General features: G+C 40.9%; 1 protein-coding gene across 6 annotated transcripts in view; it reads right to left on the bottom strand.

Annotated features, from left to right (window-relative positions):
- Positions 1-19,037, bottom strand: part of ST6GALNAC3 (ST6 N-acetylgalactosaminide alpha-2,6-sialyltransferase 3) — a 535,914-nt gene that overhangs the window by 328,896 nt on the left and 187,981 nt on the right. Inside the window, exon 1 of one of the 6 annotated variants that reach the window (XM_045036037.1) lies at positions 3,700-3,837. The exons of the other annotated variants lie outside the window; for them this stretch is intronic. The gene's annotated coding sequence lies outside the window, so the exon portion shown is untranslated. Of the gene's footprint in view, positions 1-3,699; positions 3,838-19,037 lie in introns of those variants that run through there. 6 annotated transcript variants of the gene reach the window in all.

Below are 19,037 nucleotides of genomic sequence, written 5' to 3'. Positions count from 1 at the left end.
TACAAACATTATTATTGGATATAAGATTGGAGAAAATAAAAGAATCCAAATTTCAGTTCTGAGCATCCACAATAATTTTATACCATCCTTTCCCCCTGGAGTTTCTAGGTAACAGTCATAGCTTAGTCCTACAGACTCAAAAGTACTATCTAAAATCCTGGTAAGCAGAAGAACTTGCCCCATCAGTCAAATAATGAGTCAATATTCTCCCAACAGAGAGCTGGAGATGTTATTTCCTGTGCTGCTTCTGAGGAGGGCCACAGATACAGGCAATAAAACACTGGCTCCCAGGGCAGGCTGGTTGCTAACCTCGGCCGTGCTGCTCCCAAGCTGTGCGGCCTCAGATAAATGACTTAACCACCCTGTGCTTCAGTTTCTAACAGTATTCCTACTAAAAGGCTGTGGGAACAATTAAATGCGGCACACTTAGAAGGGTGTTGTTGGCTATGCTACTGTTTGCAAAAGCACAATCGTTTTTTTATTATATGATAAAAGGTGCATATAATCAGGAAAGAAGAAACTAGCAGATGCTGTTTATATCTGTATATCATGGAAGAAGAACAAATGCACCCAATGGATAACTTTTAATAATGCTTAAACTCTCTGGGCATCACTGTGTGCATTTCTCACGTGACAGTCATAAAGCAGGGCTTGCTTTTATAATGCCTGTGATTTTGGCTAGAGATGATGGAGTCACTCTTTAATTAACCCGCTGCTACCAGATGATCCTAAATAAACTATTCATCTTCTAAATAGATGAGCTTCTCACACCTACTAAAATGAATCCAAAGTAATTGCAGTTAGCTTGTGGGGGTGGGGGGTAGGCGGGGGAGGCTTCGGCTTAATGTGGCCATATAACTCCATTTTTGGTGGGATTTATACACCATACCACACTCTGATGCTGCCAACAAATGGCAGAAAAATAACCTACAACTGACAAAAACCAAACTTATAAATAACTTCAACTGCCCTTATTCTCTTAACTGAGAAAATTATCTCTATAATGCTGTTGGAGAGCGGCTGTGACTGAATTTACAAACAGACACATGCTGGAATCCTTCGTGCAAAATAAGAAATCACTTCACCTGAAAACACTTTCCACAACCAAGGACACGTGAGCAGTTTCTCCTCAAGGCTGGCACCATTTTCCAAAGCACCCACTGCCTATTGCTTCCTGTTGATTTCTTTCTGGACCTGAAAGGTGAGAAGGCTGAGTTCCATTCTGGTTTAATAATTTCTCTCTCTCAGGGTGCCTGGGTGGATCAGTCACTTAAGCATCCGACTCCTGATTTTGGCTCAGGTCATGCTCTCACAGGTTCGCGAGATCAATCCTTGCATGAGGCTCTGTGCTGACAGTGCAGGGCCTGCTTGAGATTCTCTCTCTCCCTCTCTCTCTGCCCCTCCAACACGTGCACACATGCACACACGGGTTCTCTTTCTCAAAAATAAATAAACATTAAAAATAATAATTCTTTCTCTCGCTTGCTCTCTCTCCTCCTCCTCCTTTTTTCTTTATTGGTTTCTTCCTACAGCCATCTCTGGCAATATTAGAAGACTGGAATTCAGAACAGACTGAAGTATGTACACTTTTTAGTGTAAATTATTTCATTTCACTGGGCTCTCTTATAAGGCGTTTCAAATGGTATACATCTTCCTGGATCTTTTATAAATGACCTCTAACCCTATTTCCTAGAGACAACACAAGTGAAAAGGAATAATGTGACTTTCAATTAAATGAAAAGGTCTTTATGTCCCAGTTGTTCCAAATTGTCCAGTTTCTGCTTTCAGAGCGACCGAAACAATGCCTCCCTGCTCCCAACCTCTATATACTTTCCTTTTTTAAAAAAGTTTATTTATTTTGAGAGAGGGGGGAGAGTGTGCACAAGCAGGGGAGGAGCAGAGAGAGAAGGAGAGAGAGAATCCCAGGCAGGCTCTGGGCTGTCAGTGCAGAGCCCGAAGCAGGCTCGAAATGACGAACCGTGAGATCATGACCTGAGCCAAAACCAAGAGTCGGACGCTTAACCGACGGAGCCCCTCAAGTGCCCCCCCAATCAAGGCAGCAATCCTAAGGCTCAGGCTGGAGCACCTCCTGCCTCAACCCAATCTTCTCAGTTTTGCCACTCCCATCTCCTTTGGGTGAAACATGGCCATGAGGTCTGTGGCTTTGTAACATAGACTAAGGCACTTTTGTGGGGGAAGAGAAAAACCATTGTATTTCAGTTCACATGCAAAAAGAATGTGGCCCAAGGCCAAGACCAGGGACTGACACAAACCTTCTCAGGACTCCCATGAACCAAGAGCATGGGAAAAAAAGGAGAAGGGCTGGCCCTCACTTCTCCCTCGATTCTCTGTAGCTGGGGGCAAAGGGAATGACTGAAGAGGACTGTAATCTTCAGACACATTTGCTCTTGAGTGGCTGGAAAAAAATCAGACTAAGATGATGGCTGCTCCCTTGTAGTAGAATGTCCCCCTTAACATCTTTGTGTGTGTGTGTGTGTGTTTGTGCACCTGTCTCTCCAGCTGGGTAGGTGTCTTTCTTCATCCCCCTCTCTCTGTCTTTCTGTCCCTATCTTTCACTCTGTGTGTGTCCTCCTGTCTCTCTGTTCTGTCTGCCTCTGCAAGTCTCTGCTAGTCTGTCTGTCTCTGTCATGGTTGTTCGGTCAGGCCTGCATTCTAAGTTTTGTGGGGCCTAGGCACTTTTGCCCTCATGGGCTCCTTCCTTCATTTTATATACAAGTAAAAAGACCTATCTTATGGCTGCATTAGTAAAGAGGCAAGTATAATCCAGGATGGAACCATTACTGTATATTCATTAATATCATACTCAGTTTTCTTCTCCTGATTAAAAAAATTAAAACATTTTTGTGGGCCTCTAAAATTATTGTGAGAACGGTCGGTTGGGCGTCCGACTTCGGCTCAGGTCATGGTCTCACGGTCCGTGAGTTCAAGCCCTGAGTCGGGCTCTGTGCTGACAGCTCAGAGCCTGGAGCCTGTTTCAGATTCTCTGTCTCCCTCTCTCTCTGCTCCTCCCCAGTTCATGCTCTGTCTCTCTCTGTCTCAAAAATAAATAAACGTTAAAAAAAAAATTTAAAATTATTGTGAGCCTCAGGCACTGTGCCCTATAGTCAGAGTGTTTCTCTCTCTCCCTTTCTCTCTCTCTCTCTCTCTCTCTCTCTCTCTCTTTGTCTCTCTCTGTCCACACACACATACCACCACCACCACCACCACACCCATCCAAACAGGGAACTAGCCTGCCTTCCCAGCCTAGAAAAGTGTAAGCAAAATCATAGTCTCCTCCTGCCCTAAGTTTTGGGCCCAATGTGACCTTGTTCCTGGACATTCTTCTGCTTCTCATAGATTAGGGTGATGACACTTGTCTTGTCCTTATGCTGGACATTAAGACCGAGGCTTCTGGTGAAATAAAAATAGAAGTACACCAAGTGGGGAGCCTGAGTGGCACAGTCGGTTGGGTGTCCGACTTCGGTTCAGGTCATGATCTCATGGCTTGTGAGTTCGAGCCCCATGTCAGGCTCTGTGCTGACAGCTCAGAGCTTGGAGCCTGCTTCAGATTCTGTGTCTCCCTCTCTTCCTGCCCCACCCTCACTCACGCTCTCTCTCTCTCTCTCAAAAATAAATAAACATTTTAAAAAAATATTTGAAAAAAAGAAAGAAATACACCAAGTGTGTGTTCCTGCCCACCTTAGCTCTAGGTTAGGCACAAGGGCTTCTCCATGCAGCCAGGTTTGGTCCACTAGACATCTGCTTCAGGGACACAGCGGAAGCCGTGGGCAGGACTCAGATGCTCCTCTCCTCGCCTTGTTTCCTGCATCTCTTACCAGGAGTGCTGGCTGGGTGAAGGCAGAGGATATGTGACCATCCAGCTCCCTTGCACTAGGCACCCTATTGTGACACAACTCACACCCACCACCATCTCTCTGGATCCCTTGGCATCTCATACTTGAATTACCTGTTTGGAGAACTAACAAAACAATGACACATGGTAAGGGTCAGGAACAATTGGATTTGATCACCTTGGCCTATGAAGACTGAGAAACTTACATGAGAAACCTTAAGAATCATGTGCCTCCGAACCTAACCATCATCCATACTCTATCCCCAGGACATAGTTTACAGGTTTGATATTTGGTTCTTCAACTTGTTTCTATAATAGTCCTAATTAAAAAGTCCCCTGCAAAATCCCTAAGCTTTTTGCTATCTCCCTGGGAAATAGAATAAAATGAAATTGATTTTCTTCTTTATCAGCAAAGCTTATAAATTGAAGGCACAAATCCCAGGAAGCCAGCACGTTAAATTTATCTTAATGCTACTAATTGGACCAAAAAAAATGCCCTTTTTTTGCTGGTTAAAGTTTTGAAAAGCAACTAAATCCCACATGTTTCAATCATACTTTCCTATTTCCTTTAGTCCCAGTATAACAGAAAATAGTCCAATGTGTTTTTTAAGAAAAGATTTCTCACTTTTGGAAGAATAATTTGACCATTTCTAGCCCCAAACCTTTCCTTTTTGTCGCGTTTTTGTTTACAATGATGTCCTCTTCCTATTTGCTTTTATTTGCTAAGAGATTTCGCTCTCTGATCCTTTGCAGTTACCTATACACATTTACTTTCTAATTTCCTTCTGTTCTCAGAGACCTATCAACAGTTCACCTTATCTAAGATTAGGGGAAAAAAATTAAAATTATAAATCTAATAATGGTAATACTTTAAAGCATAAATTTCTGTCCTTTCAATATCCTCTGCATATCTAACTCATTTCTCTGACATTTCCATTGGTTTGAACCAATCACAAAATTCTCATCTTCCAACAAGCAAGGACACAGAAGGATGAATGACAAAGGGATCAGGTTCCTAATAACATATTCATGAAGGTTCCCTTTTGCATGGTCACATGGAGTCTATAAGTTAGGCCTAACATGTGAAATTTCCAGACAATTTGAATCCCAACATCTGAAGGAAAAAAACGCCATCTATTTATTTATTAGCAGCTATGATCACACTCATTCAGAGAGGTTCACCTTGGAGGGCACAAAAGAACTGCAATGAAAACACAAAGGCAGATGCCTGCATGTCTATTTCCTGACTCCTCCCCTCCTCAGTATCATGGAAGAAGCATAGAAATCACAGGAAAACCTGAGCTTCGTTGCAAAGGAAAACAATCTGACTATTTAAAGTAATGACAAGATGTGCCAGGCTAACATTTCAAACCCTCGCTTAAGGTAGAAGATCAAAAGGTCAAGACACAGAGTAGCACAATAGTACCATCCAAGTTTTTCTTTTTCTTTTCTATCTCCAGGAGATATGGTAGATCCTGGTCCCTTGTCCCTTCCCCTAAGTTAATGGGACAATGGACCCTGAACGGACTTCATGTCACCACTCAGGCACACAAAACACTTCAGTGAGTCTACCCCAGCTGCCTGAATGTGTTTGCATTTGTTGAAATATAAAGGCTCGGGGCGCCTGGGTGGCTCAGTTGGTTAAGTGTCTGACTTCGGCTCAGGTCATGATCTCGCAGTCTGTGGGTTCGAGCCCCACGTCAGGCTCTGTGCTGACAGCTCAGAACCTGGAGCCTGTTTCAGATTCTGTGTCTCCCTCTTTCTCTGACTCTCCCCTGTTTGTGCGCTCTCTCTCTCTCTCTCTGTCTCAAAAATAAATAAATGTTAAAAAAAATTTAAAAAAAGAAATATAAAGGCTCTATTATAACATACAGAAATAGATTTAAAAAATTAAATTATTATTAATTCTGCTAGCTAAGTACCACATCAAAACTCAATGTGAGTTAGAAAGAGAAAATACAGTTTCCTCCTTTAAATGAAAAAACAGATTTTCAGTACTATGTAACATGAGCAAATAATTCTATCGCAGAAAACAAACAAAGCCAGTACCTAGCTGATGGTTTCCCCACCATGTCCCAGGGTGCTCCCGACTATTGTGGGAGCTCAAGGGTCACTGGGGGTGGGGGAGGGGGAGGAGGCAAACCCAGGACAGAAGGGCTACTTCTATGAGTTTCACACAGTGTATCCTCCATAAGATACTGCTGCAAGAATGATTCCAGTGCTTTAGAAAATTAGCTTGAAAATATAGGTAATTCCTCTGACTTAGGAAAAATCACAGTAAACCTTTTCCCCGATAAACAGAAATTTGTGCCAGTTAAAAATATGTTTTTCTGGGGCACCTGGGTAGTTCAGTATCTTGAGTGTCCTCTTGGTTTTAGCTCAAGTCATGATCTCATGTTCATGGGATCGAGCCCAACATCGGGCTGCACACTGGCAACTTGGAGCTTGCTTGGGATTCTCAATTCTCTCTTTCTCTCTTTCTCTCCCTCTCTCTCTGCCCCTCCCCCGCTCATTCTCTCTCTCTCTCTCTCTCTCTCTCTCTCTCTCTCTCTCTCTCTCAAGTAAATAAAATAAAATTTTTTTCCAGGTGTCATTGCAGTGCTGTCCATAGTGCTATAAACTGGAAATGAGCTAAATAATAATCAAGCATTGGCATATACTTTACAAAGTTTAGGCAGTATTAAAAATGATATTACAGTTTTAAACATTCTGACATGGAAGAATGTTCATAATAAACTTAAAGGGTTTAAAACAGGTAACAGAAGCTTAAGCATGGTATAATGTCATTTTACAATGTTCATGTATTTATGACCTATGAAGTTTATATATGTATATGTAGAAAATATAAATGCACTTACACAGAGGAATATATATATGTGTGTCCATAAGCTTTTTGTCCCATTCTTCCCTCCCTCCCTCCTGAAATCCATCACAAAAGCTTATATAACGCATCTCTCAGGATAGGACAAAGGAAGGAAAGTAATTGAATAAATGGAGCCGAGACTCCTTCCGCAGGAGGACAGAAAAGATGAGAAACACATGTAACATAATTTTTGTCTCCTCACACAAGGCAATTATATACTGTCGCTAATCACTTCAGGTGACTTAAAGCCATGGATTTTGGAATCAAAACGACTTCGAGATGTCCTACGTTTCCTGTTTCCAGTTTCCAGGTATCCTCCCTTTTCCATTAACCTTTTCCTCCCTTTTCCATTACTGCCTAAAGGCATTTCTGCCTCTCTGCCATTATCAGCTAAGCTAACATGGGTAGAAGTGCCCACCACAGCACCTGGCACCTGGTATGTCCTCAATCTGTGGTCCCGTCTTCCCTTTCCTTACTGTCAATTACGCCTCGAAACATGCGAATGATCTTAAATAATAACAAACCTAGGCCACACAAATTAACATTTTCTTGAAAACTCCTAAATAGGCCATATGATTGTGCAGCAAAGGGAGGTCTGGGGTCTTCCCAAGGACCGAACATGTGAAAATGAGAACAAGACGCTGATTAAACCCAAACCACGACCAGTTTGTAGTCATTACTCTCTGGACCCGGCTCCAGAGTTCTGGCAAAACAGAAGGGCGCTGTCTGTGGGCCAGCTTTCACTTTGCAACGCTTTTCCCAGTGATCTTGGCCCCACTTGAATTCCCATCTGTGTGCCTCTGAACACTGTGTGCACTCTGCACAGATGAGGTGCAAGCACACTGGGGAGCAGCTGGCAGGGGCTCTCCCAGGCACACTGCGGGCCACTTCTGTCTGGCCAGCTTCAGGGATGAAGACGCGTCCGCCACTGCAGTCTGATGCTTCCTCAGACTGGACCCAAATGAGAACGTGTTTTGTGAAATCCATTCACCCCTTTACTCTATTAACGCAGAAAATAAACTCATAAAGTGTGCTCTTATTTCATGTTTTTGTGTTTTTTTCCTTCCCTAAGGCCTCTATGAGAAAATTTGCAGACCCAAGAGAGAAATTTATGTTGATTTCTAGACAACATCTCAGGGTAATGATATCTTCAATTAAAAGAATAGAAAACTTACATTAAGGTGTCCTCACACAAATATCAGTTAGTGGCTTTGGACAAGCTATTAAACCTCTTTGTGCTTTTGTTTCCCTATGTGTAAAGTGTGTAATAATGGTGAGTACTCAGAAGGCGATTATGATATTAAAGAGTCAAGTTTATAAAACACTTAGAACAGTGCATGGCACAGGGAGCACCTGGGTGGCTCAGTTGGTTAAGCATCCAACTCTTGATTTTGGCTCTGGTCATGATCTCATGGTTCGTAAGATCAAGATTCCCATTGGGCTGCGTGTTGATAGGACAGAGCTTGCTTGAGATTTTCTCTCTCCGTCTGTCTCTGCCCCTTCCCCGCTTGTGGTGCTCTCTCTCTCTCTCTCTCTCTCTCTCTCTCTCTCTCTCTCTCAAAATAAATAAAATACTACATTTTTGGAGCACTTGGGTGGTTCAGTCAGTTGAGCATCTGACTCTTGATTTCAGCTCAGTTCATGATCTCATGGTTCGTGAGTTCAAGCTCCACATTGGGCTCTGTGCTGACAGCGTGGACCCTGCTTGGGATTCTGTGTCTCTCTCTCTCTCTGTGTCCTTCTCTTTCTTTCTCTCTCTCTCTCTCAAAAATAAATAAACATTAAAAAAAGAACAGTGTATGGCACAAAGTAAGCATTAGATAGGTGTTTGATCGGTAACTACATACATATGTAGACATACATACCTCAGTATGTCCTAGTGGGCCCAAGGAATAGACATAGGTGGGCAGAAGAAAGGCAATAATCAGTGAGCATCTACTCTTTGTTAGGAAATTTCACATGTTACCTCATTTGTCTCTATGACCAAATGGGTATTACTGATCCCCTTTTAAAGAAAATAAAACTCCAATAAAGAAAAGAAGCTCCAATAGAATACAGGGACTTGTCCAAAACTGCAAGTGAATGAGCTGGGATTTGAACAGAGGTTGATCCTAATCCAAGCCTTTGTACTACACCATGCGCATAATATTAACAATGATAACAGCTAGCAGTTATTTTTCTCAATTCCACGCCTACGATTTCACTTAATTCTTACAAGAATCGTTGGTGATAGGACAGAGGACTAGCCCTGACTCATGGTGCATCCAACTCAATCTTTTGGCTCCGGTGAAAGCAGCCAGGGAAGAGCCAACACAAGATCACAGTCCTCACCCCCAACACAAACAGTGACAGAATTAGCTCCCCAAGTGGCACACTAGGTATTCATTCGCCAAAAATAATAAACACTGAAAGAACCATACAAGAAACACAATCCATGCACTCCAGCTGGAAAGGACGTAGGTAGTTCTACGATGAAAACGGACAGTTGAAAGCAATAGTCTCTTCCTCACTCCATTAGCAACGTATTTTTAAGAACATATCCCTGCTTTACTCACACAAAAGGTAGAGATATACAAGTGCTGAAATAAATATAAATACGAGTTCTGACATTTTTTCCAACTTTCTACTTTGGCATCACTGACTCAGAATCTCAAAAATGGTAGAGCGGAGAAAGAGAGAGACAGAAGAGAGGAAAGAAGGAGAAAAGGAGGAAAAAGGAGCCGGGAGAGACAAAGGGGAAAGAGAGGGGGAGATGACAGAAGGAAGGGAAAAGAGAATGACAGAGGAAAGAAAGAGAAAAGAGGGGCAAAATGAGAAGGGGTGAGGGAGAGGCATGAAGGAGAGGAAGGGGGACAGAAAAAAAGTTTATTGAGCACCCACTTTCTCAAAAAGCCATTATGATAAAGAAGCATTTAGCGCTCCCCCAGTTGAATCGCCCTTATCTCTACCCCATTTCTGAAACTGCATCTAGGAAGAGGATCTCTACCAAGTTTTGGAAACTTCCTTCCCAATTCTTCATATTTCATATTTGCATTCTGCAGAGACCCAGGCGAGGCTCCTGAGGTCAGCATGCCTGGGGAGTGACAGTTGTGCTCTGACTCTACCAAGCTGGGGAACCTCCTGAGGCAAGGGACACTGAGGGCTCCGCTCCTGCGTTGGACAGCAGCCGACAGCCCCTGCTCCAGGCACCGCAGCTGAAGCCAGCGCTCTCAGGTGCTGTGCTCACTTGATTACGGCCACTACCTGCCTCTGACAAGCCACCAAGAACACTACTCATCCGTTCCCCACAAAAGAGTCCTCCTTCCCATTTCTTCTGTAACAATATCCCCTGAAGCTCCGGTGGCCTGTTGGATAGTGCGGGTTGATTGATAACGACTGTGTCTTCCCGCAGAAGATTCCACCCATGAGGATCCCAGATGGCGAGATGACTTGTGGTAATTTTCTCACTGAAGAACATTGGGCTCAGGCATCCAGGCCATATTCAGCAGAGAATCCTTTCCAGTCAAATCCACAGAGGAGACTTTTTACAGCCATAAGCCTTTACTTGAGTTGTTATCGGAGTTTTCCATCACTGACTGTTTAAGAAAATATTAAAAGGCTCCACACAGACTTCTGCTTTACAATTTCAGTTCCCCAGCCTGGCTACGTGTATTGGCATACAGTCCAGGGGAAGCGTGCTGCTGATGTCTGCTATCTGCTTCCTCACGTGTGCAGAAACTATTCCCGGGGCCCAGTTGGCTTCCTCCGTCAGCAATAGGGACAAGGACCAGGATCAAGTGCTAGCCAACCCCTGCTGACTTAGTCGGGCGGGGGGCGGGGGGATGTCATGTCACATAATTGGGCTACAGAATGGTTTATCCTTTCTGGTCATTGTACTCAGTGCTTAGAAAACTCTGAATGTCCTTTTTGCTTGAGGGAAAGCACAGTGTGATGAATAAAACCATTTTGGAGTGCAACTCTCCTCATTTTAAATCCTGGCTTTGCCATGAACACATTAGCTGTGTGACTTTGAGTAAGTTACTGGGCTTCTCTAAACCTTGGTTTCCTGGCCACTGAAACAGGAGAACTAACACCTCCCTTGAGAGGTGGGGTTTAGTAAGATCATGTAGGTGTGGCAGGCAAATTTACTAAAATTACTTTTTAAATTGTACTCTTCTTTAGTTTTTTATTCCTTTTCCTTTCAAGCAAGTAGACAAACTCATTCCTTGTCTCAGTGATTTGGGCTAATCAAAATGTAGGGGTGAACAAATATCAAAAGCGCCTCTTATTTAAACACTAAAGTCCATTGAAAAAAAAATGCCCAGCAATATTGGAAAATGTGATATTGAGGGGACCCTGGGTGACTCAGTTGGTTAAACATCCAACTTCAACTCATAATCTCACAGTTTGTGAGTTTGAGCCCCACATCAGGCTCTCTGCTGTCAGTGCAGAGACCAATTCGAATCCTCTGTCTCCTTCTCTCTCTGCCCCTCCCCTGCACTCTCATTCTCTCAAAAATAAACATTTTTATTTATTTTTTTTTATTTTTTTTAATGTTTATTCATTTTAGAGACAGAGAGAGACAGAGCATGAATGGGGGAAGGTCAGAGAGAGAGGGAGACACAGAATCTGAAAGAGGCTCCAGGCTCTGAGCTGTCAGCACACAGCCCGACGTGGGGCTTGAACTCACGGACCGCGAGATCATGACCTGAGCCGAAGTCGGTCGCCCAACCAACTGAGCCACCCAGGCGCCCCAAAAATAAACATTTTTTAAAAATGTGATGTTAAAAGATACCATTTATAATAGCAACCAAAGACATAAAGACCTAAATTAGTAAAGATATAAATAGATAAAGCTAAAGATAGACTTAATGCTATAAAATTATGAAAATGTCAGTTCTAGGCACAAAAACAGACATATAGACCAATGGAATAGAATAGAGAACCCAGAAATGGCCCCACAAATATATGGCCAACTAATCTTTGACAAAGCAGGAAAGAATATCCAATGGAAAAAAGACAGTCTCTTTAACAAATGGTGCTGGGAGAACTGGACAGCAACATGCAGAAGAATGAAATTAGACCACTTTCTTACACCATACACAAAAATAAACTCAAAATGGATGAAAGACCTAAATGTGAGACAGGAAACCATCAAAACCCTAGAGGAGAAAGCAGGCAACAACCTCTTTGACCTCAGCAACAGCAATTTCTTGCTCGACACATCTTCAAAGTCAAGGGAAATAAAAGCAAAAATGAACTATTGGGACCTCATCAAGATTAAAAGCTTCTGCACTGCAAAGGAAATAATCGACAAAACTAAAAGGCAATTGATGGAATGGGAAAAGATATTTGCAAATGACATATCGGATAAAGGGTTAGTATCCAAAATCTATAAAGAACTTACCAAACTCAACACCCAACCACACACTGTGTGTCTGACACAAAGGCAGACAAAGGCAGGCAAACAGACAAAGGCACACAATGGAGAGTCCAGAAATGAGTCCACACACATATGGAAACTTGATAGGTGACAGAGATGTCATTGCAGAACATTGGGAAAAGATAAATGGTATTGAGATAATTAATAGCCATATTCAAAAAATAAATGGAGGGTGCCAGGGTGGCTCAATCAGTTGAGTGTCCAACTCTCGATTTTGGCTGAGATTATGATCTCAGTCGTGAGACTGGCCCCCATGTGGGGCTCTGCCCTAAGTGGGGAGCCTGCTTGGGATTCTCTTTCTTCCACTCTCTCTGCCCCTCTCCCCCTGCTCCCACACTCTCCCTTAAATTAATTAATTAATTAATTAATTAAGAAATAGGACCCCTCTTTCATGTCAAGTCAATTAAAGATCTGTATGTGGGGGGGTGGGAGGGAGGGGAGGGTGGGTGATAGGTATTGAGAAGGGCACCTTGTGGGATGAGCACTGGGTGTTGTATGGAAACCAATTTGACAATAATAAACTTCATATATTGAAAAATAAATAAATAAATTCATCAACAAAAGAAAAAAGAAAGATCTGTATGTGTATATAGTGTCTCTGTGTGTGTGTGTGTGTGTGTGTGTGTGTGTGCCTATGTGTGTAAAATAAAGTTGGAGTGTGAAACAATTTTTATAAAACATCAACCTATAAATCTTGAGGAATAGTTTGTTAGATTTAATCATTTACTTTTTTTTAACATAGTAAAATACATTATTTTTAAAAATGAAAAAAAGTAAAAATATGAATTGCAAACTGGGAAAAGATATTATAACATAAATAACCAATAGTAGATTAGTAAGGAGAATATATAAGAAGCTCTATAAATCAATTTAGAAGAGTAAAACAACCCAAATGCAAAATGCATAAAAGACAAGAACAGGTATTTCACAAAAGAGGAAATAAAAATACTGATAAACAAAATTTTTTTGACCTAATTAATTTGTCAAAGAAGTAAACTGAACCACAAAATACAATTTTCACGGGCCAATTTGGCAACTGCTTAAATTCTGGGCAAAACCAATATTGGGAAAGATGTGGAACAACAGCATATCTTATATTTTTGTATTTCAACTTGTATTGAAAATAATTTTATTCTATATTGGAAAGTAACTTTGCTTTACCTAGTAATATTAAAAACTGTGCATGATCTCAGTTAGCAATGTCATTCTTAAATATATATGTTCATTTGAGAACTTCCACCCGGACACCAGCACAAGAGACGCCTGGCAGCATCATTCATGATAGTCTCGAACTGGAACCAACTAAAGGTCCATCAACAGTAGACAGATGAATACGCTGTGGTTTCATTACACACTGAAATGCTGTATCACAGTGAAGACGTCCATCGACATAGACGAATCCCATAAACAGTGCAGAATGAAAAAAGCAAGTTATAGAAGAATAAACACAGATGGGATCTTTAGTATAAAATTCAAAATCATACAGCATTAAATAATATATTATTGGGAAATATATACATGGAGTAAAACCATATAAAAAAGCAAGATATTAATAAACACAAAGAAACCTTATCTCCGGCATTGAATGTGGGAGGCACAGCTAGCAAGGTCTAGAAGCAGCCTCCAATGGAATTGGTAATACTCTAGCTCTTAAGCTTGGTCGTAGCTCTATGGAATTGCATTATGTATATTATTCTTTATATATCTTATATGTTACATATATTTTTATATGTAAGAAATATCTCAAAATAATTTTAATGACCTTGTGGGATCCAGTGAAGACTAATAAGTTAAGAGAAGTTTGATGAGAGAGGAAATCTTTATATTCTGAAAAGCTACTCCAAGCCAATTGTTTCTCTCTCCTAGAAGATGTGGTATGCAACTATAAAATCTGGAATCGCTTCAGCTATTCCCCTTCTCCTCAAAAAAAGGAATAGCTCTTAGGATCAACCTCACATCACAGTCACCCGAATATAGAAGAATCAAACTGGTATCCCGTGACACTGTTAAACTACCAAATCAAATCAATCTTAAAGCTTGCACTGCCAGTGGATAAGCTAGATATATACATCAGTAAATTTCCTTTTTGTTTAAAAAACATAAATGCTAGAGGAAGTAATTTTCTTAAATACTAAGAAAACCATCAAGTAAAAAAAGAAAAGATCTACATCCACATCTCCAGCAGTGGAGACTCCAGTACTGTCCAGGGAAGACCTCAGGATGGTTCCTAGGCACCACCTGGGACCAGAGACAACTGGTCTAGTGTAGACAAATGAACAATGATCAGAACTTTGGCATAGCACTAACTATAGCACAGCCCCAACGAAGGCCACAGTTACACTTCCTGCCACCCAGGAGGGATGGGGCTTTAAAATCAGAATTTAGGGGCACCTGGGTGGCTCAGTCAGTTAAGCGTTCGACTTCGGCTCAGGTCATGATCTCACAGTTTGTGGGTTCGAGCCCCACATCAGGCTCTGTGCTGACAGCTCAGATCCTGGAGCCTGCTTTGGGTTCTGTGTCTCCCCCCGCCCCTCTCTTTCTCTCTGCCCCTCCCCCGCTCACACTCTACCTCAAAGATAAGTAAACGTTAAAAAAATTTTTTAATAAAATAAAAATAAGAATTTAAAATTTCAAAAAATAAAATGTGCTATTTCTTGCCTGAGTTTGTAGACCAAGATTCAAACCTGCTACATTGGCAAAGCTCCAACACAGAATTTCTCAAAAGTAAGCTTTAGAGAACACTACTCCCTCATGAAGAAAGGTTTCATGGTTATACAGGTTTAGGAAATGTTGCGTGCTACAACCTGTTCTTATTGATTCACAATGCACCTTAGAAAATTAAACCCCTGCAATGAATCTTTCCCTAAATGCATTTAAGCAATGAACTTTTCTAGAGGAGCATCTATCACAAGCTGAGAAACTGTAATTGCTAAACACATTTTAGAAAACACTGTTGCCACACAGCAGAGGCAGCTGGCCTCTCTGTCTACAGGGATGCCATACTATCATCCTTTCACGCCATGTTCAAAGCAGAACCCGAGGCGCCCTCTATTGCCACCTCAGAGACTGACATTTTCCCATTCCCTAGTGGAGCAACGGCCTTCCGCCAGGTTTGAATTCACCACGAGATGAAGTTTGACATTCCCCAATGTTGAGTGCTTGTTTCTGCTGTCATAGTAACAAACTGTGGGTGAAAGTCTCCACCAGTAACTGTTCCATCACAGAGGTCTGTCAAGAACACAGTAAGAGAGTACCCGGGAGAAGCATCCCCTTTCGATCCCCAGAGCCTTAGAATACCTTTACCCTTTCTTTTTACATTTACCCTTTCCTTCAGAGATTAGAAATGGCACATAGAGGGCTGGGGCTAACATTTTAAAAATAATATCAGAATCATATTAGAATGTAGTAACTCCAAACTATAGAACTGCTGACATTCTTTTATTGATTGAAGAAGTTTGGGCCGCAGAAATAGCTTGAAGTCATGTTCCACTCAAGGTTTTTGAATTGCTTACTAGCGGATTCCTGATGTGGAATGATGAGTTATGGGAGAAGAGGCTGATCAGAGATAAGGTTGAGCAAAGTGAAATGCCTGAATTACTGGAGACTGGGAGAGGTTGGGCAAACTCATGAAGACTGCTCCTGCTGGCTCCAGCATGCTGTGCTATTAAAAGAGTTACAGAGACAGAGTTCACAGCAGGATCCTCCAAACTTCACTTTGCATAGCAGGTGTGTTCTTAAAAGGCTGTGGGTAAATTAGGATCTTTATAAAAACTTTAAAAATTTAATATGAGTTGGAACAGGCTCAGAGTCCAGTATTTGAGTTGGAGAGTTAGGATAACACTTGTAAATAATACATAGTATATATATATATATATATATATATATATATATATATATATATGTACCCACAAGTGCATACAATATATAATCCAAGCATAGTTTGAAGGGGTTTTTCATTATTGAGCTATGACAACTAAGGAAAATTCTCTGTATCAATCCATTTTACAAAGATTAAAAGGGAAAATACTAAAATATTAACTACGTCTGACTTTAGATGTGGTGATTATGGCTCATCTTTTTCTTGCTTTTAGTTTTATATATACTCCAAAGTTCCTGTGATAAATGGGACTCACTTCTGAGCCATGTAACATGTTCCCGCTGAATGAAGTTGTGAGGTGCCACTAGCTTTAGAAATGGCCAGAGATTTGTTTTTTTGTTGTTGTTGGTTTTTTTTTTTTTTTTTTTTTTTTTTTACAAAAGACCTCCATAGTATATACAGCACAAGAGTGGTACAAGGTCTATGTGTGTGGGGAGGCAAACTTTCAGGAACATCATTCTACCATATGAGTATAACAAAATTTACCTTCACATCTTGAGGGGATATTTAGATGGTTTCCAATTGTTCCCTATTGTAAATCAAGCTATGATGTAAATCTTGGCTCCAATGTTCCCTTTCTCTTTTTTAGAAAAAAGTCTCAAAAGTAAGATTAATGGGTCAGTGAATATTAATGTCCTAAAAATCTCAATGCATATTGCATATTGGTTTCCAGACTGAAATACCAAGGAATATTTCTACCAAGAACATACAAGTGGATCTGTCTTAATTTATTAGCTTTACATATTAAAATTTTTGTTTAACCTTTACCAGTTTGACAAACAGAAAATGATGTCTCATTCTAGTTCAGGTTTCATCTTCTTGGATTCTAGGAAGGTTATACCTTTTTTCCTATAAGTTTATTTGCCATTGGTATTTCCTCTTTTGGGAACTGTGACTTCTTCCTCTCAACTCCATTATCCATTAATGTTTGGGTTTTTCCCCCCCTCAAGATGTACATAAACTTTTTTACATTAAGCTCATTCATCTTTTGTCAAATATGTATTGCAAATGTTTTTCTGGTTGTGTTTTAATTTTTTATGTGATAAATAACATGTTCTCCCCCAATTTTTTCTTTGCTTTTAAACCTTCAGAATCCTTCTCTCTTCAGTGATCATATAAATACTCACTAAATTCCCTTAAGAGTTTTTGTGATTTTTTTCATTTAAATTCTAATCCATTGAGATTTTTATTTCTATCTATGATATGAGATGAAAATAGAACTTGATGTTTCCCCAGATATCTCATTTTCTCAACATTCTTTTCCTGGCAATATCCTCTTTATCAAATATATTAAATTATTCTATATAGCAGGATATATTTCTCTTAGAACAAATGTTATAATTTTAAATTTATAAAGGTAATTAACATCTTGTCACTGAAAGGACCATAACTGATCCCTCAGAACATTTTTTCAAATGGCCTCTCTTCTCCCCACACACTCCCCTTTTATCTGTTATGTAAATACTGATCCACCCACCAGGTTTCCCAAAGCAAAGTATAACCTTCTGTTCCCATTTTATGGCGGCTCTGTGACTGGTCCCCTCACTGCAATGCCCACCAAACTAGTGAAGATGTTGAGCTACCCTTATCTCCTCAAGGCTCACAAGTGCTAGGGCACACACATCATTGATCAGTCAGTCCCAAGGGCATTCTGTGGGGTGACTGGGACAGGAAAGACTTGCAAGTTTAAGAATAGGACACTTGAAGATAGAGATGAAGGGAATGTAAAATGAGTACATCAACCTGTCTTCTTGGAAAAAAATTAAAAAGAGCATTCTACTCTGCAGGTGCTCACTCAAAGTGACATGAAGTTGAAAAGCGATTCGTGGTTCAAGTATAAATGTAATGAAAGAACACTGGACTACAAACAAGGAAACCTGAGGCTCTGATCCTGATTCTGCCTCCAATGACCTTGGACAAGTCAATGAACTTCCTATGACCTTGGATCTCTCATCTGTAAAATGAAAGGCTTGACAATGAGAGGATGCAGTTTGAAAGTTCACAGGCCAATTGTGCAAATGTATTTAGTTTGGCTCACATCGTGTTTTAATTTTTTTTTTTAATCCAATAGAGCATAGCATTCTGTTTCTAAAAGCCCCTGCTGTCATGCAGCTGGTTTCACCTACTTATGTTCCCTATCTGGCTTTGGAATAGAGCTAAATGATCCCTAAAGTCCCTTTCTATGATATAAATTTATAAATCTGAAATATCCTGGAATCCAGCCACTTCTTACCACCTCCATTGCTACCACCCTGCCCCAAGCCACCAGCATCTCTTGCCAGGATTATTGCAATAGCTTCCTAAGGGGTTTCCAGACTTGCAGCCCAGCTCCTCTGTGGTCTTTTCCCAGTAGAAAGCCAGAGTAGTCTTTTCTAAAATATAAGTAAAGTTATCACTCAAATGCCACCTAATCAGGGATACCTACACTGACCATCCTATTTTACATAGCAATCCTGGGAGCACCTGGGTGGCTCATTTCGTTGGGCATCTGACTCTTAATTTCAGCTCAGGTCATGATCTCATGGTTTTTGGGTTTGAGCCCCACACTGGGCTCTGTACTAATAGTGCAGAGGGAGCCTGCTCGGGATTCTCTCTCTCTCTACCTTTTTCTCTCTGCCCCTCTCACACTCTCTCTCAAAATAAATAAACTTAGATAGATAGATAGATAGATAGATAGATAGCAATCCTTTTCCCCCGTGCTCCTGATTCCCCTTCGCTGGCTTCATTTTCCACACAAAACTGTCCCCTCCTCACATACTATGAAATGTACTTCTACATCTGGGTTTGGTTTTGGTTTTTGTCTGTTTTGTCCAATTAGAGTATAAGATCACTGAGGACAGGCATTTGTATCTGTTTTGTTCAGTGGCTGCCATAGCCCCAGTGCCTGAAATAGAAATAGGCACACAGGAAATACTCAACAAATAATTGTGAACAATTATGAATCTATGAATAATGTCTCTGTCTCTTAGAATAAGCTCTTCTGGCTCCAAGGAGTAACATCAGTTAACTGTCATTTCCAAAT

The sequence above is a fragment of the Felis catus genome, chromosome C1, assembly GCF_018350175.1.
Source record: "Felis catus isolate Fca126 chromosome C1, F.catus_Fca126_mat1.0, whole genome shotgun sequence".
Taxonomy (NCBI): domain Eukaryota; kingdom Metazoa; phylum Chordata; class Mammalia; order Carnivora; family Felidae; genus Felis; species Felis catus.
The sequence above is the reverse complement of the archived record's forward strand: the minus strand, read 5'-3'. Positions and strand labels throughout refer to the sequence as shown.